At 39.6% G+C, this 24,797-nt stretch overlaps 1 long non-coding RNA gene across 1 annotated transcript; it reads left to right on the top strand.

The window, feature by feature from the left end:
- Positions 1 to 3,016: 3,016 nt before the first annotated feature.
- LOC142603002 (uncharacterized) lies at positions 3,017 to 23,677 on the top strand. Its single transcript, XR_012836872.1, has 6 exons — positions 3,017 to 3,175; positions 4,606 to 4,776; positions 13,623 to 13,792; positions 18,024 to 18,258; positions 18,379 to 18,490; positions 23,607 to 23,677. It is a non-coding gene; the product is annotated as an uncharacterized LOC142603002 (long non-coding RNA).
- Positions 23,678 to 24,797: the final 1,120 nt, after the last annotated feature.

Below are 24,797 nucleotides of genomic sequence, written 5' to 3'. Positions count from 1 at the left end.
ACGGTGTCTCCATTGGTATTTAGGATTTTTTTTCCTTTTTTACTACGCACCTCATGTAGCCAATGCTATAACTTTTAGAAAGATAGTTATAAAAAGGTAATAATCTTTGTGATTTCCTTTCCCTTATTCCCTTCAGGCCAACCTCCTGAACAGAAGAAAACCTAAATTGTTGATGCATGAGAAAACAAATACAGTGCTTTTATACGTACTGTAGTTTGAGTTTTTCTCTATAGCACTCCCTTAAAAACACTATTGCATAGTTATCCTAATTACATGGTTGCTGTCTGGCTAGCAAAAGAAGAGTTCAACAATATAAGCTTCAGCAATTTTCTAAAAACTGCATTGGACTTTGATATTATTTTCTCTAGTTCTGACCTTAACCTGGGACTGAAGGTTATCTAAAGACAAAAATAGACTCAATGCTGTCTACTCTGAATTTTCTGCAGTAATAAACATTGGTATGTTTGTGCTAAGACTTTAAGGTTTCATACAGAGCCAGCCAGAATTTCTGTCCAGGACCTCAGTTCTCCCATTCATAAACTGCATTAGTCACTGGATTTGAGATCTGTGGATGCCATGTGCCATGAAAAAGTTACCAAGCATCATTGTCCATGTGTTTATTTCAATGTTAAGAAGATGCCATCTTCTATCAACCTTTGCTTGGAAGTACTTAGCTGTACTGCAGGGAAGCACAAGGAAAAAGGAGCTGGTTTTTGCTTTTTGGTAGTTCATTTTCTTCCTGCGTAGGGACTGTATGGATTTGAGGCTCGCAGGTGGAGCTATAGGCCGTTGAGGAACAGGATGCTCTAGTGTCCTTCTCACACTAGGGCAGAAGAATACAGACTCCTTGACTGGAGGACCCATTTCAGCCCACTGTGAGCAGTCCTGCTTCCAGAGCCTGGTCCAGCTATAGAAGAAAGTTCAAATGAATTCAAATGAGGTGGCAGCATCTGCTGATTTGCTTGTCTTTCATTTCAACTTTGCAGAAAATCTTGGCTGGCATCACACACTGATGTTTTTCTGTAAATGTTATATTTCTAGCATGTCACAGACATGGAAGAAGCTAAAAATTGAATATTTTGGATGTAGCTATGTGATGTTTGGGGCAGAAGCCAGAGACCTGGGCCTGTGCTTTAGGACAACCGGGAACTGTGGAGATATGAAAGGCAGCAACAAGTGTTAACTTGGGCACACTAGTGTGAGCTCAATATGATGCTAAAATGACTTCTGCTTTCAGGCTGCTCAGAGCATGGGCAGACCCTGCTCTGCTCCAAAAACGCAGCTGAGACTTACCTTGTAGTCTGAGGGGAAACAAAAAATGTATTCCTGTGAATTAAAATTCCACATTTTTCCTTTCAAGTAGCCAAGAATTCAAAGAATTCCAGAATCCAGATACTTCAGAGTTTTCTTCCAGAATATGATTTTTCACTTCTCTGGATTTCTGCATCACTTTATCCAAAAATAACCAGGGAGCAGGGGAGAAGAGGGAAGAATTTCAGGAAGGAGGGATATACTTATGAAAAAGATATAGATCTGTAAAGCTGGACTACCCCACTTCGTAGTACAAGCCAGCTTTTGAGCCAATGGACGTAACAAGCCCAGCTATCCCCTCAGGGAACTATAGGCTGCAAAGTGGAAATGGGCTGTCTGGTTCCGTCTGTGCTGGAGTAGTGAGAAGAGAGAGATGCCTTGTTTAATAAACATATGCTAGAAGTGTGAAAGCTGCAGTAATTTGGTTTCTAAGCCCTACCCACATCTCCATTTCACAAATTGTCTCTTTCATATGGATATAGAGTTGACCTTGCAGGCTTTTAGGCTTCAAGTGAACAGGGTCACTCAGGGCCCAAGCCACCGCTCAACCTCCCCCACACATACCCCAGTTATATCTTTTTACTATCTCTGCTGGACACCGCACCTTTCTGTAATTATAAATGTCTGCTTTCTGTCACTTCAAAGGTTTCCCAGCACTGGGAGTCCTTCTTCAAAGACTTTACATCGCTGAAGAACCTCTGTCATTGACAGGAGGTCCGTCTTTGAAGTTTTTCATGCCATTTATTGATTTCCCCTTTTTAGGATGTTCATATTAGAAAATATTTCACTGTGTGTGAAAATCTGTATATTTTTATGTTGTTGAGGGGCTACCTCTTTGAAGAAACAACACTGTTGCAGCAGTGCCTCCGTATGAAGAAATCCGACAGTGTATCTGCTGTATGCTTTATGTCCCTTCAAGCTCTCATTTTTAGAAACTTCCTCTCTTTGTTTCTTTTCTACTTGTAGGTACTATTTTAGGTAATTAAGTCAGTGTGAAGCTGCATTACCTATGTGAATAGGCCTAATTTAATGGTCTTATCCGTGTACTTAAAACTTTTCATGTGCTTAATATCCTATTGAATTAGCGATGAAAAAGTGAAAATAATAACTTTGAGCAAATTAAAATGATGTATGTGTATTTAAGTGACAACTATTGGGAAGTGTTGTTATACTGTTGTTCCTATAAGTCTGAATTTTCTTAAGTTTATACATAAAGGCAACAAAATTCTACAATTTTAAACAGGAGGATGACTCGAATACTTTCAGGTAACCGTCGTTAACTCTTTGCTAAATTGCTAAAAGGATTCGTGTGAGCAGCCGCTGTCAGCTTCAGTGCAAACTCAGTCTCTCAGCATAACCTGCTTGGAGAGTGATGTGAGTGGACTTAGCACTGGCAGGTTCATGGAAGCTGTTCTGGCAATTCAGCTGAGGCAAATAATGAACGCCTGATGGGTGGAAAGATCTTCAATGCTTCAGCTATTTCTAAAGCACTCTCTGATTCTGTTCTAATGGGCAATTTTGATAGCTCACATTTTTGGATACTCAAGTCATACTTCAGGTATCTGACTTTTTTTTTTTTTTTTGGTGGGGGGGGTAGTTGGTAGTTTGTGTTGGGTTTTCTTTTCCTTGAGGCTTGACTCCTTTTATTTATTCCAAGGGTGCAGACTTTTTTGTATATACCAAGGGGGCTTTTGTTGGTGTTATCTGCAAAATGTCTCTGAAAATTAAGGAAGTTTGGACATTTCAAGGGAAAGATGCCTTAAACCAGCCACCACTTTGCTCGTTTCAACCTTTGACACTATGAAGAGTTTCAAGGTCTTGTCTTCTGAAAATGTTTACCTTGTGAGGTGGCTTCCTGGGTAGGGTAAGTTCACATTGCTCATATATTCTTAAGAGGAAACTTTTGACCTTGGATTACTTCAAAGATCTGACAGATTCTCTCCCTCTCTCCCTCCCCCCCCCCCATTTTGTCAGCTCTCCTGTCTTTGCACATAGGTTAATGCAGGGCTTTTGTTCTTCAGGATCAAAAGCTAGTATTGCCTTATTCTTTGTATGCCCTAAAATATCATAGTCTGCTCTGATCCATTGAAAAACAATGCAAATAACTGCCTGGGGTATATACGTGACTGAATAGAACATTCTTGAATAACCGTAGTGTGTTTTAAAACAGAAAAGTTTTTTTCCCCTAGTGATAAGGTTGTCTTTAGATACATTTAAAGGCTATCTTCACTGGGAAAGATTGCAGTGGTTCATTGTGTCTGAGAGATGTGCTGTTAACATGGAGCTGATCTCTGTGTGCATGAGAGATCTGACAGTTCTGTACTCAGAGCGCACATGTGGACTGGCCCTATGTCACGTACACAGTGAATTTTTTTGTCATGAGGAAGCATCAGATCTGTCGTGCATGTGGGGTATGTGCAGAGAACGCACTGGCAGTGCTGTGGATACACAGAGGAGATGTATGGTATACGTTTTGCAGGGACATCCTGCCTACCCCACGTTCTGTATTCCTGTGCTGTAGAAGCAAGCAAGGCAGAGCAGGCACTGCCCAAAAAGTCCATTTTTCTAGGAAACTACAGGGTTAGTTGGGCTGTGTGACACAGGAACTGGTGGGTGAATGACTGAAGTTGTAGATTTACCCAAAACTCATTGCAGAAGTATATGTATTGCTAAAATGTTTAGAGCTGTCAGGTATATTTAAAGGAATACATGACTTTGAAAATGCAGAAAGATATGTTTTATTATTCATACAATACCTGGGCAAATGGCCAAATATTTCTGTCCTTTTTTTTTTTCCCCACAAAGTTTTATCAGATCTGTTTAAAGCTTTAGTATGGCAAAACATCTGCAAAACTGACTGATGTGGTGATAAGTGGCATGGAGTACCCACATACGTGCATGTCATGAGGATAATCAAAAATGAGCCTCAGTCAGACACCCTGAAGGTAATGTCCTTATACTGCAGCAAATATGATCCAAGTCTGCATTCCATGGCTGCAACACTCCTATTTAGATTCATGATATCACAGTCTCACATTCCTCTTGTGATATGAAAAAATTATAAAGTTACTGATGGATTTTCAGTTTATGCAGAAGCCATCTTCCTTTTTGGGTGTTACTTACAATGACTGAAGTAATAAATTCTAAAGGTATGTTGGTAAATTAAAAATCCAGCTCCTCTGCTGGAGCCAGGCAATCTACAGAAGGAAGCATGTATCATCGTGTTATTAGGATAAGTTAATTCAGACCAAGAAGCTGATGTTGCCTAGACTAAATACATTTTAGCTTTTACAGGGGTCGCACCAAGAGAATATCCTGACTTCATGCTCAGAGACAGGAGGTTACAGTTCTCCACAGCTTAAGTGCTTCATATCTCCACAGGCTTAATTTGGCAGCTTCTGCTGAAAATATCTACAGAGTTGCTGTTTCTGAAGTTATCCTGATTTCAAACTCTGCTTTACTAAGGTAACAGACTGACTTCTTTTGTAGCCATCTGGAGCTGACTTCTGTTGTTCATATACCAAGTTGAGCTGACACTGTGGTAGACAGGGAAATGGTAACTTCTCATCTCCTTGTACAGGTTTGTCGTGTTCCAGCTGAGACTTCCCTACCTACATTTTCTGAAATATTCTAAAATAGTTGCCAAAGTATGGAATTGTTACTGGTTTACTGCTACTCTTCCTAATTAAAATTATCCGTAATAGTTGATAATCCCTTTACTCCTTTTGTGTTTCCATCTGGAGCCAAAAGGACTCTTCCCACTTCTATTAATTTTCTGGGCTTGTGTAGTGCAGAAGTGCTTGCTACCACTATATAAAAGAAATGACCAGCCCTCGCTGTGTCATCAATCTTTTTATAAGCTTTGATGACACTAGCTTTTAACAAAGGAGGAAATTTATGTAAATGAGATTAATATATTTTTCCTTCTAGTGAGTTGTCATTAACATGTCTTGAATATTAAGGAAAGAGAGGAAGGGGAAAAAAAGAATATTAAGGAAAGAGAGGAAGGGAAAAAAGTTTGGAGTATATTATTTCTCTCATACAGAACTGTTTACAGTTTGCATAGAATAATTATCTAAAGGATGGCTGCTTGTAGTGCTCTTCTCTGTGCATCATTAATGATACTTCTTTCCTTGTCACTAGATTTAAACTGTAGCATTGTAAGACAAACATCCTCCTTCAGCTGCTTCCATTATACTGCATACTATTATAAAATGAAAAGGGACTGTTGTACTTTATCTCTTTTTATATTATAAAAATAATGAAGAGGATAATTATCAAGGCTGTAGTGCAATTTCATGGCATTGCTGTCAGTTACAAACTGCTTGAGCTGCATTCCTTTGGTATAAAATGTCAAGAAAACCCCATGATTGAAATACAGTCATCTAATTAATTTCTCTCTATTATTACTTTCATGGGCTGTGTCTGTGCAGAATACTCGCTGATGGTTAATAAAAAGAGAATGAAATGTAGACAGTCCAGTTTTAGCTTTTAAGTTCTGAGTATCTTTCCATGCCCATCCTTTCATTGCGCTGATAAACACAAATTAGCAGACTTTAAAAATAAATAAAAAAAGGCTGAAACTTTGTCTAGCAATCTGTGCAGAGCCTTTGCTGAGTGTCTGTTTTATCATCTCTCTCTCCACTAATTCAGTTCAAAGCTGAGTGTTTATATTTGAAACCTTACTGGTATTGCCAGTTTCTTGATGTGCACCATTTCTACCACAGCGTACTGGGTTGTCTGAAGCCCTCTGCCTTCTTTATACAGCTGGACCTTAACGTTTGTTATGTCGTGTAATCCTAGAGATATCACTAGGCCTATATACACCAATAGGAACGGTCCTGTTTGTATGAATACCAGCCACTTTCCTGATTTTTGGTCACTGAAATTGCATTAGTAAAAATGCCAAGATATCTCTGCATCCAGATTTATCACCTTTTTTTTTTTTTTTTCCCTTAACATTAAAAAGCAAGCTGTTTATATGCTACCAGTGGGTGGTGGCTAGCTCCAGCCTGAAGGTGGTCACTTGCTTCTCTTGCTACTAAGAAATGCCAGTGCAGTCTGTGCAAAGAACTGAAAGCATGGACACCATATATGTAGAAGCTAGAAGAAGGGCTGCAGTTCTTATTTGGAGGGAAACATCTGGAATACAAGTACAGCCCTGCTGTGTAGCCCTGTAACTTACCCAGCGCTTACCATTTGCAGAACCAGTTTCTGTGTCAGAGTTCAGCTGTGCTGTATGAAGATGTGGGACATCCAATTGACTTCTGCAAGCCCAGCGTCCCACGTGAGCTGAAGCTTACTTGTTTTGGTACTGACAGCTGCAAAAGTTTGAATTTACACTGTAGCTCCGTTAAGAAATGTGAGAGTTCCCCCTTTTCACAAATAACAGAGGTTGTCCTAAACTTTGTCCAAAAATTGTAAATCTCTTTTTCTCCTGCTTAGTCAAGCTGGGTGCCATAACACTAGAGTTCCCCTGCCAAGACCATTAAGATGTATTTTATTATCACAATTTTGAGCATCTCATGGTATCTTGTGCAAGAGATTAATCCTATTCACGTGGTGGGGATCTGTTTTATGCAAGGGTATTTTGAGTTGCAGGGGAATTAAATAACTTGCCCAAAACCATGGGAAAAGGCTGAGGCAAAAGTGTCCTTAGCTCTTAGATCACAAATTAGAGTTTGAACACCTGCATGTTCCTTTGTGCTCACACTTTGCTCGTTTTAGGGCATTAAAAGTCAAACCCAAAATCATTTTGGGTAAAAGTGTGGTCCCTTTGGAACTGATGGTAGTTTTTACAGAACCTAAGGGAGGCCAGGATTTTGCATGTGATAGATTGGTATTTTACTGTAACAACACTAGTTAATGCAATACACTCAATAGGGAAATTGTCCTGTGTCCTGCTTTTCTCTTTTGTTTGAACTAATGCTATCAAAATGTTCTAGCAAAGTATTCGGGCGGCGGGGTTGGGGGGGATGAGTAAAAATCTGGACATTTTGAGGGTAAAGACTCATGTTTCAAAACCGATGGCACCCTTCCCCAGTTTTCTGCTAGACCAGATGTTCTTACTAAACTTCTTGCCATTTTGCATTTCTTGTTTTTAAGAGAAATCATAGTTTTTCAAAATCCCCTGCAAAAGTTCATTAGCATTGATAAGTTCTGCTTTCCACACATGACACTGCCTCCTGCAGGCTAAGCTATAAGTACCCAATATAATTATGGCAGACCATAAATAATGAATATACCTATCAAGGCTTTGCAGGATTGCTTGTGATGTGAACATAAAACATTCTGAGAATAGGAGAGGCAATTGCTTGGTATCAGCTGTTTAATTGTCTGATTTATAGAGAGGGAGTTGAGCCTGGGTTTGGGCCATGTAGGACATTAGTTATTTCTGGAGGTTTATGCCTGAATGAGTTTAAGTCCAGTCTGGGATAGACATTTGTGCAAAATCAAATGTTGTTTTTGTTCCTCTGCTGCTGTTGCTGCTGTGCTGCAAATCCTCCGAGTTCTTCTGGAATCACTGAAATTAGCCGGCTGTGTACCTAGAATGGTTGGCAGCGTGGCAGGGAGCTGCTGCCAGGTATTCCTGGTACGTTTGGCAGCTCAAATGAGGAATGAGTTAATATCTTTTTCCAGGGCTCAGTGTTGCATTTAAGCAGAACCCTGCGCTGGAGGGTGCCGCATCCCTTCAGTCATATTGCCTCAAGGAATCATGTCTCAAAATGCAGAAGCCCTACTAGGTGTCCTGGCAGCACAAAGAAGTTGTCCCTTTGCTGCTCCACTTCAGGGGATGAAAAAATCTTTCTGTTAGTATAGTCAGCCAATTCTGGTAGCCAAAACATTGGGTGAATTTCAGCCATGGTCCTGTTTTTTTCCTTGCTTCTTCTGTCCTTCTGCATTGTGTGCAGTCGTAGGAGGGCGTACAATGGAGCTTGATCCCTTCCTATTTTCTGTTGGTAATAAATCTGTGGGACGTGGATATCAGCTAGTCTTCAATTTGGACTGTGCAAAGAATAGTGAAAAGTACTAGATGTCGATTAGAAGAATATAATTTTACAATATCATTTTCTTGTTAGGTCCATAAATGAAAATGATGGTGCATACAAGTATCTATTTTATTTCCTTTTTATTTCACATGTGGTCCATTTAGTCCAGTGACTGGGAGGAACAAGAAGCACCTGCTTCAGAGGAAAGTAAAATAACTCTACCATCAATAGTTACAGGATAATCTGTCCTCAGAGAACACTTTTCTCTTACATTTCAGAGACAGAACTGGGATTCCTGTATGAAGTTTATATCTTTCCCAAACTTCTTATTGTCACAATCTAGAGGTATCTTCGTTTTGCATCTGTCATGTTCAACAAAAATTTCAAAACAGATTGTGAGAGGGTGACTGGAATCGTCCGATTTTCTAAAGGGCAAATGTTTGTCTTGGTCAGAGTAGTGAATGTCTGGAGTCACACTATTGCAGTCACTTGAGTTACTCTTGTTTGACAGTGATGATATGGAGGAAAACTGGTGTCCAAAGACACTGCTTACTCTTGAGTGGTGGGAAAAAAAATTAAAAAGCCCCTAATGGCAATAGGGAAATCTGAAGCCCTTCTAAATCTTAGGCATGCAGCTAGGTTTTGGTAGGAAACTCAAAAAGGAAAGGAGTCCAGCTTGTAAATGGAGATTACATTAGGGTCTGATTTGAAAGTGCATTTGGAAATTCACTATGTAGCCTATCGTAAAACAAATCCCAAAATCAGTGAGGTTATATGGAATGGTTCCCTGATTTGAGCATGGTATGGTGTTTCCAAATGACTGTTCTGTGTATTGTGCTTTGCCAAGCTCATTTTGTATGATCTTCAGTGTGTTACGGGCTTAAAGTGCTTGGTCATTATTTTTATCTCAGGGAGTCTGTTGATTTTATGATCTGCATTCCCCTTATGAACTCTCCAAGTCTAATTTCCTTGCTTACCTTCAACTGAGGCATTTCATAGTTATACAAATATGTGTTTATCTCTTTCTCTGCTTGAGGCTGTTCCAAACTGCCAGGATCTCATGGAGGGCTAATTTCAGTAATGTGTAACACTCCGAATGCATCTGCAAAGGTGGCAAGGGATAGAACGCACAGAAAATACTCTGTAATACTTTGGGAAGGGAATACCAGTGAAGAACAGGGACAAGAATGTCAAGCAAAGCCAAAGATTTGCCAAATCTGACAAATTCAGCATAAATTTGTAGATTCTCTGTCCTCCTGACATGAAAAGCTGTTTACTTTCAGGACTTGCTCTGGATATGTAATTTATAACAAAAGTCACTGACTAAATGACTCTCCTGGATCTATTTCACTTTCTTCTGATCTCAGCTTACAGATTGATCCTCTTTGTGGATATGCTTTACAGTTGTCCATTTTGTTAATTCTGTTTCACTTTTTCCCTGAAACTGGGGGCTTTTACTTTCAGATGCCATTAAATGCCTTTCCTTGAGAATGTTGGCTGCTTTCAGTGTACCATTGGATCCAATAGCTGATACCCTAGCTCACCATCTGGCAGTAGATTTTTCCTGCCCTTGTGTTCATGAAAGAATAGTTTGTCAAGAATGAAAATAAAAAGAAAGAATTTGATGTGTTATGGATAGCTTTTCTGGAATCTCCATGTGAGCAACTGGCGAGACAGCTGATCTGGTTTTGTTTATATTGTTTTGGAACAATCTCTAAGTATCATTTAGTTCTCTTACTTATTATTTAGGACCACTTTAGACAAGTAAATAATCCCTTTGACCTCAGTGAGACAATTAAAATGAGTGGGTAGTATTTGGCTTTAGATTACTAGGTGCTGGAATCGGTAAGAACAAAGCAACAGCAGGTTTTCCCTCTCCTCCATACATACATACATACATGGAGTGCTTAACAAAAAAACCAAAACCAACCAAACAAAAAATAGTAAAAATAAAAAATGCCATGGCTCTGTCTTGGTGGACCAGAAGTTATTTGTAGTGTAAAACCAAAGTCAATGCCTTTCTTCACTCAGGAACCTTTACTACTTTGTATTTTTGTCTTTGCTGTTTGTGATGCAATGGTCAGTAAACCAGCTATAGCTTGTAATTTCCGTAATCTAAATGTTTTGATGTACACTTAAAATGTGTAAATGTACGTAAATGTGTGCATGTACACATGTACATGTGTACAGAAAGGAAAGAAGCAGCAATTGAAAACGCTGGGGCAAAGTTTGAGTATAAAGGGAAGGATAGATATAAGGAAGGGTGTCATCACACAGCTTTCATTTTGAAATTATTGTTGTGTTGAAAAAGAAATGAGAATGATCCAGTACTAAAGCAACAGGATGGTGAAATTATCCAAACATTTGAATTTCCAGCATGCCTTCATACAGTGATAAAGCCCATATCCGGAGCCTGTATTCTTACTTTAATGATTATGACAATAAGATCAAGAAATCTGATATGAAACTTCCTCATAAGAATGACTTTAAGAGCACAGCACTAGCTGTGGGATGGCTGCAGATGGGGAAGTATGTCTCTCCAAGTTCAGCATTGTTTTAATGCTAAACATGTTTCTTCTCTCGTCTGCCTCACTCAGCTGTATCGTCTGTGCCACTATGCTAGAGTTGGCCTTAATAACTACAAATAAAATAAAATTAGACCCTTGCCTTTAAAATCTGAGATAACTGTAAAACTGAAATGTAGCTGCGTGGCTCTTACACAACCTATTGGAAATGAAAAAAGGGACATTTTAAAATTTCTTCTTAGTATTTCCATTCTGATTCTAATGAAAAGCTTGAAGATAGAAGAATGTTGGGGGTGGGGGATTTGGTCCCAGATGGTTTGAAACATTAAGAAATACAAGGCTGGAGTCTGGCATTGCTGCAGTCCAGGTAAAACAGCAGGAGCTATTGTAATACAGTGAGGAGGATTCAATAAATCTGAAACTGTTACAGCAGCAGTGGGGTACTTTCCACATAATTCCCATTTCTTTGGGAACAATTTTGTAATTGAAAGTATTTATTTATAAAGTAACTGGCAGAAGGAAGTAAAAGTGGCAGTGTTTTCGGTTCTTAACTAGTAATCATAATCTAGTTCAATTCAGGGTAGAACAGCTACAGTAGCAGAAGAGAAACACAAGATAATAACAGTCTGAGCTGAGAATACTGAACATCTTGTATTTATAATTGCATCCATCTTCTAAATGAACAGAAACTTTAATTGAGGAAAAACTTATTATGGGAATCACTAGCAAAAAAAAGCTGTCTTATGAGCCTTAAATAGACAAATGTTATTTGTCACAAATCAAATTTGTTCTACTAGTTTGGTAAAGTGAAAATAAATCCATCAGCAGAGCTTTTTGGAGCTACAGATGTGTTGTGTATGCCAGTGTTTTCTTCTGGTAAGGAGCTATTTAATAATAATTTTTCTGTGCAGAATTCTGGGTTTATGATATAATAAAAATTAATGTAATTTAGTCTATTTTCAACACATTACAGAAAACTTTATTAGTAGTAAATTTGGAGCAGTTATTGGTTAACAGTGTATCTTGGGTTAAATAAACTTCAAGATCAAAGGCTGAGGAATTGATAGCAAAATAATACTGTGAGAAGGGGCTGAATGCTTCGAGACGATGAATGTCTTTTGAGAAATATCAGATGACTACCTAGATCCTATCCAGGCAGAGGAGAGATTGGTAAAACCTTAGAAAATGGTCCCATGACCATTGCAAATGTTATTGAAAATAGATGCTAAGCAATGATGCCACTTGTTTTGAAATATATCCCAAATTGCATTTAATTTCCCTCTAGTGAGACAGAGGCAGAGGATGGACAGTGAAACAGTGCAACGTGTATGAAACATGGAAATGGAAAAGAGTATTTTTTTATTGCATGTAACTATCTTGTATCCAGTTTCACAAAGTAAGATATTACACAGCCTTGCTGTCTGAGCGTTGTATTTCTCAAATATTGGGCCAAATCACGTGTGGCATGTGAGAAAAAGGGTTTTACCCCCTTGTTCCAGTGAGTTATTCTGCCACTCCCTGAGCAGAAAAGAGGATACTGGTTCTTCAGATATGGTTATACCCCCCCCTTAATAAAATGTAAAGATTAGCAAAAAAAAAAAAAAAAAAACACAAAAAAAAAAAACAAACAAAAACAAACCCCAGAAATAGAGATTTGAGTCTGCCTCTGCAAGTTGATATGCTGGGCTGCTGAAAGGAGAGCAGTAGGTAGACTATTGTATTGGGACTCTCCTCCCAGTTTAGAAAGATCTGACACTACTGTTTCCATCCTTCATTTTAAAAAGATTTTAATAGTGTTGTGGGGTCACTGTCTAAGCATATTGGCCTTCGGTTTAATTGCATTGCAGCACAAAAAAACCTGCTAGATCGGTGGTGTTTCTAAACACATAGACTGGATAAAGCTACCCCATCAAATTAGCTAATTATACTATATGCTCATCCAATTTCAGCATTTCACACTTTGCAAAAGAGTGGGCAAAGTCTCATCTACCATGTCAGCCTCTATACACTACAATCATTAAATCCAGTAATAAGCTTGGATGCAAATGTGACTAAAATAATTTTCTAAAGAAAAAGCTCCTAAAGGAAGAGCTTATTCATTGCCATACAACTGAATCCTGTTTTCACAACTCCTCTATGTATTCACTTACTTTAACAAACCAGCCTGAATGATGGGAGAATCGGAACTTATCTATAATTTGATTTGTTCCTGGAGTCCAGGGGTACAGCTTTTCCAACAGCACGGATTACGTCCTTTTTACACATGGAAATTGAGCAGAGGAGCACAAGCAATTTCACAATAGCTCCCCTTGTGGACAAAGTGCTTTGGAATAAAAGATACTTTAGTCTGGAATAATTAGCGCACTGATTATTCTAGAACAGAATAAGTGCGCTAATTATTCCTACAGTGTCCACACAGGGACAAACAGAAAGCTATTGAAGAATGGCTTATTCTGCAATAGCTATTTTGGTCCATTTCCTCATATAGGCAAATCCTGCTGGTGGTGTCAGCAGGTAATGAGCGTATAGACGGAGAATGTGGATGTATTGCATTAATGATCTCTTCCCATTAGTGTTTCTTTGTGGTTCACTTTTGTTCGCTTGCAGAGTTAATTGCTTAAAACTCCCTCTTAAGTCAGACACATTTCTAATCCTAACTTCCCAGTTCTTACACAGAGACCCTCCAAACTCTTTTGCGGGTGACCCAGCACCAGCCAGCTGAGCAAATCAATGCTCATATCTAACTGTTTAAGTGAAATTGTTGGTTTTCACTGGAATGTATTTGTTTTTCTGCTAGGTGTTAAAGGTTATGCTGCATTGAAGACCATTTACATATTTTCCCCAAGATCACTTTGCAAAATAGATTTGAAATCATTTGAAAAGCTACTGGAAAATTCACCTGTGTGATTATTGTTTCAAGAAGATATAAGATCCATCTGTGTGGAGAGCTGAGGTACTGGTGGAAGGGTAAGAGAAGGGTCCATTAGATCCCAGACTATATTTCTCCCTGATATTAAATTAACACTCAATATTTAGGCAGTACTTCATATCTTTAGTTCTAAACTAAGCACATTTTCACCCAGGTCACATAACCATTGGTATCGATACTCTTATCTTTGGCTTACTCTGCATGCGCCCTTTTACATTTAGAAATGGTTTTAAAAGAATGTTTCCCTCTGTTACTAAATTTCCCCACTAAATTGACTACTACGTTCCCAGTTAAAATCAGGTTTCACTCAGCATAACCTTCTTTTTCTAATACTGTGTCATAAAACCGTAATTTAGGTGATGCTAGCTCGCAAACATGAGTTAGCAATATGCCCATACTATGATTTCAAGAGAGCAAATTCTCTTGTCATTGGTGAAGTGCAGCCTCTCAAATGAGTTGGTATGTGATAATATTTAGAAATCTGTTGGCATGTTAAGAGAGTGGGAAATGCTAGGAATAATTTTTTTGTCCCTCCTCTCTTATTGTGCAGTTCTGCTTCTCTTTCCTTTGTGCAGTATCAGTGGAACAGTATGCAGATGGGTCCATAACTGGAAACATTCTAAAAATACTCTATTGGTGCCAAACACTGGGAAAAAACCTTATTTCTCTTCATTTAGAGGTAGAGAAATGAACTTTTTGGTTCAATAGCAATTCAGGCAAAACTATTCTTTTACTACTCTGATCATCTGAATAAAATGCTATACCATAGCAATAGAATGTCTTAAGGATACAATGCCACTTTTTCACTAAAACTTAAGATGTTATACATGTTTGCAGCTGCAAAACTACTCATAGTTTGTCCAGCTGAAATAACATTCTGAAATATAGCAAACCAACAGATTCTCTCGTGAACTGCCTCCTCTCATTTGCAAGGGTAAACAGAACCTCAGACAACTGGAGGTTGTCTCGTATTCCACCCAGACAATTTAGGGACCTGTCCTGATCTTTTGTATCTCTCTTTCCCTCCAAATCCTTTATGATGCTCAAGGAACAATCACTTTCTATATTTTTTGTCCATTACATGTACTCAAGCCCAGTCTAGGCTTGTGTGTAGATTTAGGCTTTCTCTGTAGAACCTCACCAAGTGATATGGAAGAATTTTGCAGTTCCCTGTGAAGAGTCACATGTATCAGGAATTTTAAGGGATGAGAACCTCACTGTGTTTGGGGCAGCCCACAGCTGATTCTACTCTTCTCCTGTAGAATTTTGCTGTATGACATTTTGTGTCCCAAAGTACAATAGATGCTATAACTTGATCCAGGTACTTAAAAGATTGGAGGTGGGAGTGTTTAGATGGTAGTGCAGCAGGTACAAGAGAACAGAAAGTAGCTGACAGGAGGAGGAAGGGAAAAACACATCCTCATTATTTATAATGTAGAGAAAAGCTGCAAATTTAACCCTGTGTTTCCTATCCCATGTGTTCTCTTTTTATTGCTCTCCAAGTACAGAAATGTTTCTAGTTGGGTCCCTTCTTGGAGAAGAGATGGGAGTCCGACTCTGTGCAATATTCATAAGTGTGAAGCTATCTTCACACATGCCTCATAGGCATGAAGCCCTACCAAGCAGTCATGGGAACGTTTTCCCACTCCACTTTCTTGGTAGCTTTACACATTTTTATACAATCAGGCCATAGGGTTCCACAGATTCCTCCTTCACGATGTTGCTGAGCTCAGCAGTGCTGTTTTGTTCTGCATGAGCTTTAACTTGGAGAGAGGGAGGCTGCAGAACAGAAACAAAAGTAACTTAGAGTATCATGAGCCTTGTGGGAAACTTCCTTCTAAAGAGTTGTGAATGATCAAAAGATCAGAAGTTTCCTTTACCTACCTAATGATCTGTAGAGTCTGGAACTGCAGAAGTGAGGGGATTTTCTCTTTGCAGAACAGAAACTTTTATTTGAAGTGGTAAAAGCTCTGGATCTGCTGCTTTCCTGTGGGCATCACTGGTGGGCATTCCAATGGTGCCTTTCTTTGGAATTTATAAAGTTTGTACTAATTTTTAAAATAATTTCTCTAACAGTTATGGAAATTAAACATGTAGGGGGTTGGTTGTTTGGGGGTTTTCTTGGTGTGTGGTTTGTTTTTTTTTTTAAAAGGAAAAGGAAAAATCTATTCTGGAATGAGCAGAGAGAAGTGACATTATGCAGCTCAGGGAACGTGAACCTCATCTGACCTAGGTAACCAGTTGTTTGGGTTTTGACAGATCCACAAATTTAAAGCAAGGCAGGTTCAGACATTCATAAATTATCATCATATTTTCACAGAGATTCTCAAGATCTTTGCGAAAAACTTACCATGAAATGTGCATTCACTAGGCATCTGTCATCATTCTCACTGAACAAATGCTGATGCTTTAGCTTATTACGGAGTTGGCTGGTTTTTTTACCTGGTTACAATAGAGATCCCATTACCTGAGCCTAGAAATAAAATGAGGGGGAAAAAAAATTATTGAATATATTTTATGTTAGCTGGTGAGTATAATTTGAATCCTCTCAGGCTTTGAGCTCCATTGCTGAACATGTTTGCTGCTCTGCCACTGTAGTTCCATCTCTTGGGAAATGAACGTGCCCTCTTGAGTTGCCTGTGTGCTGGGCAAGGAGCAGCGAGCCAGCATGGTGCCACCCCGGAGCGGTGCTTCCAGGGACAACCGGCGCTCCCCGCTCTGCGCCACCGCGGCTGCACGCAACGTACAGGCAGGAGGGGAAGGACTCCAGATATGGAGGTCAAAGACTCTGGTTCTGTGAGGGTCACCACCACAAACTTCTGTGGGCAGAGGCATGTGATTTTTATGTCTCTGTTTCCTAATCTATAAAATAAGAAACATACATGGAGTGTATTCAGAACAGCTGCAGTAGTTTGCTTCCTCTCAGCTATTCATTAACCTCAGCTAAAACATGTATCTGGCATGGGAACAGCCACAATTCAGCTCAGGGCGAAGGCAAGCAGGCCGGCTTAAACCATCTCCAGCAGTTTTAGCAGACTGACAGCAGTGCTGAAACCTAATCCCGTTGACGCTGCCCTGCTATGGGCTGGGAAGTACCGCAGCTCAGATGACAAGCTGATAGGGGATATTTTTTACTATAGCTGTTTGTGCTGCCCGGAAATACACTCTGGGAGCGTTTATATGGATGCTGCTGGAACTTGTCATAAAACAAGGTGAGACAGTATCAAGAAGGCTAAGAAAGCCTGACCCAATACAAAAATGGTAGTAAACAGTACTAATACATCCTAGTGCTTTTCTTAATTTGTCTAATTCAAAGATCTCTTTTTTTTGGAGTTAGATTTAGATCATTTAAATTCATAGCTTTAGGTCAGACCTATGAACAGTTCTCTTTGTTTTCAGGTAAAATTATTTGTGTTTGTATTTTTGAGGCAGCACTTCTTGCTTATTATCCAAACTAAAGAGCCAGATTCTGCTTTAAATTGCATTAGCTTAGACTTAGAAGGATTCTGCCGAAGCCAGTGCAGTTGCTCTGGATTTACACGTGCTGAAGTCAGCTCATAAATAACTTAGATTTGTGTGATATTTTCTGAGGAGTTCAATGGTATCATAGTCTACATCTACACTAGGAACCTGGGAGCCTGTCCTTGGCCACATCCCAGCTCCTCACTGGAGCAAGACCTTGGCATTCACCGGCCTTTCTCCCCTCCTTTTCCTTGGAAGGGAAAGCTGGGGAATGTGTGCTGGATGGAGCTGAGGCACATTTCGACAGCTGCCTGGTTTGATGAAGAAACAGTGAAGACCTCGGGGCACAGGATGGCACACAATGGCACACACTCGGAAATGCAGCCATAAAATAAAAGCTTGTGATAAAACTTTCCGTGAAGTGTAAGGTCTACGAAGTGTAGAAAGCTTGGCCATTGTGTTTTCTTTAAAGTCTCTGTAGCAGATGCAGCAACTGGGCAACATCAGGTCTACAAAAGAGTGAAGGTGGGAGAGGGAATTAGCCCACCCAAGCTCTTTCCTTCCCTTCAGAGCTTTGCAGTGTGACAATTCCTTGGTGACTGGTCATTTACTGCAGAAGATTCCTCACCTGCTGTCACCTTACCCAGGGTACAAGCAGTGCCTTTAGGTATAACCGACTATGCCAAGGAGTACAGTCTCAGTACAATTATGGACAAAACTTGCAAACAGACATTTAGAAAGTTATTAATTTGTCCTTAACCTCACATAGAGTGGAGAATTCAATGCGTGTGTAAAAATGTATTTTAGGTTGCCTGAATGGTCCAGAAGTGAACTTACCTATTGCATGCAAGTCATGCAGAGGGTCGTGCAGCTTGTGGGAACAAGAAGAGCTCTTGGCAAGTTATGGGAAAGAAAAATGGAAGCATAATGGTGAAATATGAGCAAACAGTTTGTCTGTGATGCAGTACGAGGATGCTCCTTCTCACTTGGAAAACAAAAGTGAGGCTAACTCCACTTCTGCAGTCCCATGGTCAGAAAATGGGTGAGTCTGTATTTCAAGTGATCGCTCCAGTGATGTCATGTCTTGATTTCACCGCCCACCTCTTAAATACTCGACATTTTAGGGAGAATGTAACTGCTTTAAAGTGTTTCATTTTTTCAGTATTGAATAATCTTCCAAATAGAAGACTTTCAGCTTTGTTATTCACATGCATCATCATTTCCTCAAAGCATCTCCTGATTTCAGAGGCCCGCTAACTCCAGAACAATACAAGGTAAGCTGAGATCTGAACGGGTTTCACACTGTCCTAAGCGCAAATGGTTCCTGTTGGACTTAATGATGAAAACCTTGAAGTTGGGATTCTGATCTTAAACTGTGTTTTGTTCCATAGGCATGAACAAAAGCTCACTGAAGTGTCATTTGTGACAAGCCATTTGTTTATTGAAAATAGAGTTATTCTGTTGTTTTTGAAAGAGAGCACAAGTCTGCACCAACTTGGGAGAGTAGCTTGCTCTTTCACTTTCATGCTCTGTAAGGAACTGGGGTGTTTCTCATGTGATAAGTTTCTTGAGGTATTTCTTGAGTAAATAACCTGACTACAGATGACAGATTCCAGTTCTTATTCTTCTGAAGTTCACATTTTCTTGTCTCTGAGGGGGTCACCTGAAGTACTTAGGAAATATGATTGCTTCAGCAGAGAGGGAGACTTCCATAAATATGAAGAAAGGGTAGACATTTATTGTATTTATCTAATAAATAGTTCTCTCTTGTGCATAAGATAAAGCTTTGTAAATGTAGGGAATGCATAATTTCAATAGTAAAATGTCCTAATTATTTTGGCATCGTCAAGGTGTATTTTATGAAGGTGGATGTTTTTCCAGTTCTTAACTCCGTTTGGTTTAATTCCAGGAGACACACAGTCTGTGTCTTTTTGAATTTCAGTGTTACTCTTTCCTTTTCATAGCCAACTTTTCCCTTTCTGAAATGTGTAGCTTGGAAACGAGGTCCTTTTAATGAAGCTTTTGAGTCTCACAAAATATGATTAATCTGATTAGTGGTTCAGACTCTTTTTATGCTTACATTAACTAACACAAAGAGCCCCCCTACAGGTTAAAGTTTAAATGTGGATTACCAGATAAAGCTAGTCCTGACGAGGTTTCTATGGTGCAAGGAAAAATTGAATTTGTCTTTCACCTCATTTCAGCCTTTGTCATCCTGGTTTTTGCCCTTCTCCCTCATTCACAGTGAGGATATTAATTTTGCAGTAAAATCTTTAAGCAATTATGCAGATAGCTTGGAAAAAGCAACACACAAACACAATAAGAAAAGCTTAACTGAAAAATGGACCCCAGATATTCATTAAAACCAGATGGCAACATTCCTAGCAGCATAACTTTGGATGTTTGGACTAAATTTGTATTAATGTGTCACAACCAGATGACAAAAATGAACCACTGTCATACGATTGTATGTATGTATTGTACTTTATATTTACAAAGTAGTGAAGTATAGTAACTAGTCCATGAATGTCTTTTTTGATAAACAGCTAAGAAAGGCTATCCTTTCACACACAAACACATCCATCTTTAGATAGCATTCCTCTGTGGGAGGCTTGCCTTCAATTTAACAGATAATGAACTTCTTCAGATGAATCAGAAAATTGATAGTGAAATGAAGTTTAGTATTTTGCAGTACAGCATCTACCCATACAAGGATGTTTATAGTTTCAAAATGTGGTTTATTAAAATTGCTCATTTTTTTTAGATTTCTCATCAGTCTAGTAACTCTAGCTAATTTTTATCCCTAATCACTTTATTTTGCAGATTATTTTTGTTATTGCTCTTTTAGAAATGGCTATAGGAAATTGGAGAGAAATAGCACCTGCAAATAGCACTTAATTAAAAGCATGATTGTGTACAGGGGCTTCCTGAATATTTCTCCCTGAACAATGAAGATGGAAAGGTGTGTTTTCTTTTTTTTTGTTTGGCATGCTCCATATGATCCAATAAAGCACAACTAACATAGCACGCCAGCCAGGGTAAGCTCCAGTCTCCCCTCAGTGAACACACATAATTCCCATTACTGCTAATGGGAGATGCATGTCCCTACACAGAGGCAAGAGGGATCTTATATGTACATGTCATACATATGAAAATATCTGGCAGGGAGAGAGGTGTCTAGTCCTGACAAATTGCCAGGAGGCATTTTGGTTTTCTGTTAATTATAGTAATTATTTATCATGCATTAAAATAGTGCCCTAAATTTGCATGGCACTGTGTGCAACATAAATAAGCTGTACTCACTACTGAAAGGAACGTACAATGAAAAGATGACAAACAAGCACAATGCGAGGCATTGGTGCATCATCTGGAGTAACAAGAAGTCGTGATCCACTTCCCGGAGATGAGGATTTTAAGACCTGCAGGGCAGGAGACCTGTCCTGGGGCAGGGGGCAGTGTGAGCACAGCTGAGGAGCCCTAATCTGCCAGAAGCGAGGTGAAGGGCTTGGGAAGAGCCGAGGGAATTGAAACCAGAGGCTGGGGAGGGTCTGCCTACCCTCCCGGGAGCGATGGCATGGGCTGTGAATGCTGTCGCTGATGAGAATTAGCAAGGGGATCAGAACAGGCAATGTGCCTGCAGTGCGGGGAGAAGGTAAGCTCAGCAGCAGCTGAAAGGCAGGGCTGAAAGAGAGAAAGCAGCAGTATACAAGCCGAAAGATGAAAGAGTTTTGGCTGAACCAGATGGAAAGCCAGGCAAGTGCTATAGAGGACAGTTTAGCCAGGAGCCAGAGGAAAAAATCTTTTCCGTGACAGAGACAGGGACGTTAATGGTTCACCAGCAAGTCTTACATTAATCCTTGCTTACGTAGCCTTGGCCTTTCCCTGTTGTTGGTTCTGTCTAGACCCAAGAGAATCTAGTTTTTAGCCCGTTTGTAAATACATTTTATATGTTCACACATCTCTGCATGTATCTTATGTCTGTGTCAGGCTACGCCCTATAGGTAGTGAATCTGCTGACCAGCTCCTACAAGTTTTGTGGAAATTGGTAGCAAGGGAAGATGTGCTATTGTTCCTGCTGCAGGAAAGGCTTCTTCGATATCAGGATTCCTTGCAGGATAGAGAATGTCCCACCTGGGGCAGCACTTTCCATTGGAGCTTTGCACCTCCTGAGGTCCCAGGGAATCTAACTATGAACACAAAGCCAGAGAAGAACAGGCATCTTTCATTCTGCTGCTCATGGAAGTACTTGTATTGTAATTGAAATTTAATCTGAGTTCATGAAATGTTTATGAACCTGGAACAATTGTATAAAGTTTCAGTCAGTTGCACTGCATTTTCACCTGCATATTTATTTTTGGGAAGGAACATGGGCCTTCGAATACTGCAAAAGAGATATATTTTTTTATTCTTTTTGAATTTCAAGCTGGTCTAAGGTAGGTTACTGGAAACTCTTGGGTAATGCTCAGGATTAAGAGGAACTGTTTGGACTCTGTTTTCCCGAAAGAAGTAGCTACAAGCTTTCAGCCCTTGTCTTACCTTTGAATAAGTTGAAAAATAATGGATGGCAATAACCAGTGGCAGGCCTCCCAAATTGTCAGCTGAGGGCTTCGTTGTGTATTCTTTCCCCCCAAAGGATTACCCAGGAGAGCGCAAGGGGGAGTGCAACTGCCTAAGTGCTGCTCTAGAGACGCTGGAATGTGTTTAATTCAGCAGAAGCTGAAGGCAGTTAGAAAGCTACATATTCGTTTCCATAAGGAAAAAACCAGCAGACAGAGAAACTACCTGAGGACCTTAGATTACGTGGCTTCTTGAGCTACTCCGGAGATGTAGGTAGTTTAGAAAAATCTCTTGACCTTTTCAGGCTTCCTCCACCATGATGGTTATACGTAGCTGTGTAAAATGATAGGTAGTTTACAGCTTGCCTTCCCTGGGGTGAAGCTGATTTACAACATGCTTTGTGTGTAATTTGGCTATAGAGAGACAGTTTTACACCCAGCTTTCGCTTTTTGGCTATGATGAGGACTGTAAAAATGCTGTGATCTCGGAATGTGCATGTTCTTAATTTGTTTCTTGGAGATGCAGGGCTTGCTGAGACTGGTGGTAGGCTGAGGTAATCCACTGACCTAATACCTAGACCTAGACTGATTAGATAATGTTCTGAATGAATGCATATTTATTTTCCTGAGTCAATGGAGTTATTGTTTCTGAGCCAGTCCTGACTTCCACTCAGTGGAAATATTGGGCGACTGCTTCCCTTCCTCCTCCTCCTCCATCCTTGGGGTCACTAATGCTTCAACTCAATCATGCATTGAGAGATTCTGAAGTAGCAGGCCTTGGCAGAGATCTTAATTATTTTCTGGAAAGTGGACAGGCACACATCCTTACTCCTCTGCTTCATTTGTCTGTCAGAGCTCTCTTATATAACAAATCTATACATCTAATTTACCCTTTTTCCATACTATCAGCACAAAGTGGAATTCACATAGTTAGCAAAGCACCAAGGCCTCACTGCTTTGATCTAGTGCAATTATTCAGGATTCCTTCAAAGTTCTGTACTGATCCCTGCTGAGGCCAGGACTCAAATGAGGAAATGCTGTGGCTTCATGGCCTCCAAGATGGGATTTACCCCTTCCTGGAGGAGCTTGAAGCCTCGTGATTTCTTACTGTGGAAGGGAGGCTCCAGGTGCAGCCTTGCATCAACAAACCAACAGAATCAGTGCGAGTAAAACAGGTCCTGCACCCTCCCTTGCTGCAGCATTATCCGCACTGGGCTTCTCTGCTTGTTCTCTGCTGGGTGCTCTGACCTCTTGCAGCATGGCCCTCAGCTGAAAGCCCGCTTACATCTCTCTGACAGCTGCTTACACCACTGATAGCAACGCCGTCATACCCTGGGGACTGGATCCACATGACAGCTCCTTGCAACCACCTGCAATCAATATCCATTATCCTCTTACCTTGTAGGGCACAGTGCTGATGCTGAGCTGACTGCTCCTATTTTGGACCATTTGGTTGGTACGGTTAGATAACACGGGGGATAGTGTCCCACGTCTCATTAGCTCAGGATGGTAGGCAGGGGTTTTGTATTGCATGAGCTGAGTATAGGACAGCTTGATTTGTAGGAAGGTTTGGAATAGGATAACCATCCACCAAGGATCAGGGAGGACCAGGACTCAAAGTAGGCTGCATTGCTTCTTTTTTCTCCACATATACCTTCCATCCATCAAAACTTCTAAACTTCTGCCCAAAGAACTGACGTGGTGGATGCCTCACGGACCATCCCTAAGAATCCCAGATGGCAACTGTAATTACAGCATATGTTTTTACTGTGCTTAAATTTTAATATCTATTTAAAAAAAAAAAAACCAATGTCAAGGGTCTGCTTATTAACAGGTATTGCCAGAACAGCAAAAAGGAAATGTATTGATTTTGGAAAACAGGTCCAGCATACCATTGATGCTGATATAACTATACTTGCAAAAGCCTAAGCCCACTACCCAGAATATTCATTTCATTATTGCCTCAATGAATAATAGGCATTTGAAGAGTGATTTCTATTAATGAAATAGAACAGAAACTACCACAACAGCTATGTTTTCCTTTCTGTTTATATATACGTATATATACACACACCCCCATAAATCCATACATCTTTTGTCTGTGTAATGACAAAAAATGATATCTATACATGGAGAGTGTGTGTGTGTCTCCCTGTTCCAGAGGAAAAAACTGCCTGTAGGTTCATTCATCCTCTCCTGATTGTTAATTTACAGTAAAGGTCGACCCAGCCTTTACAAAAATAGTTTGCAATATAATTGTTTTTAGAAGGGATTTTTAAGATGACTTTGGAAACATACTGTTTAAACCTATTTGAATCTGTCATAGTTAGCATAATTGATGTTGATATTACTTATAATGTTTTCAGTTACAATTTAGAGAAATGGACACATGTTTTATATTTGTGACTGCATATATTTACAGTTAAGGAGGTGGGGAACAGAATTTAAAGTTCTCTTTTTTTATTAGAAGTGAAAAAAATTAACTCGGCTGTGGGAACGTTTGTCCAAACAAGCTTTATTGCCGGCAAGTTAGCAGTGTATCTTTCCTTTCCCTCCCCCAAACTGTTGATTCCCCCCCCCCCCCCCATCTTGGCTTTTTTTTTTCTTTTTGTTTTCTTTTTTTTTTTTTTTTTGTCAGTTTGATATATATTCACATTTCTCAGCTGATGTTTCTTATTAAATTACAGACACATGTTGAGTTGAATCATTAAATCTCACAAGTTGGAGCCCAGTTTTCTTGCATAAAAAAAATCTCTTTAGATTCTTTAGGACAAAAAGCATCATGTATTTGAGTTCTCCAAAAGCATTTAATAAAGCATGAAAAGATATGACATCAATCCCACTAAAACACAAGGGCAAATGAATGATGTTACTGTAAATCTTTACATCAATCACACCCAGGACTTTCGAAACAATATAGTTTTGTTTGCATTTCAGAAGTGACAAACAACTCTTCTGACTGGCTTAACATAGTCACTTTCCATTAGTCAAGACTAGAAGCAAGTCAGAATTAAAATGTGGCCCT

The sequence above is a fragment of the Balearica regulorum genome, chromosome 9, assembly GCF_011004875.1.
Source record: "Balearica regulorum gibbericeps isolate bBalReg1 chromosome 9, bBalReg1.pri, whole genome shotgun sequence".
Lineage (NCBI taxonomy): Eukaryota > Metazoa > Chordata > Aves > Gruiformes > Gruidae > Balearica > Balearica regulorum.
Note: the sequence above shows the minus strand (reverse complement) of the source record. Positions and strands in the feature narration are given on the sequence as shown.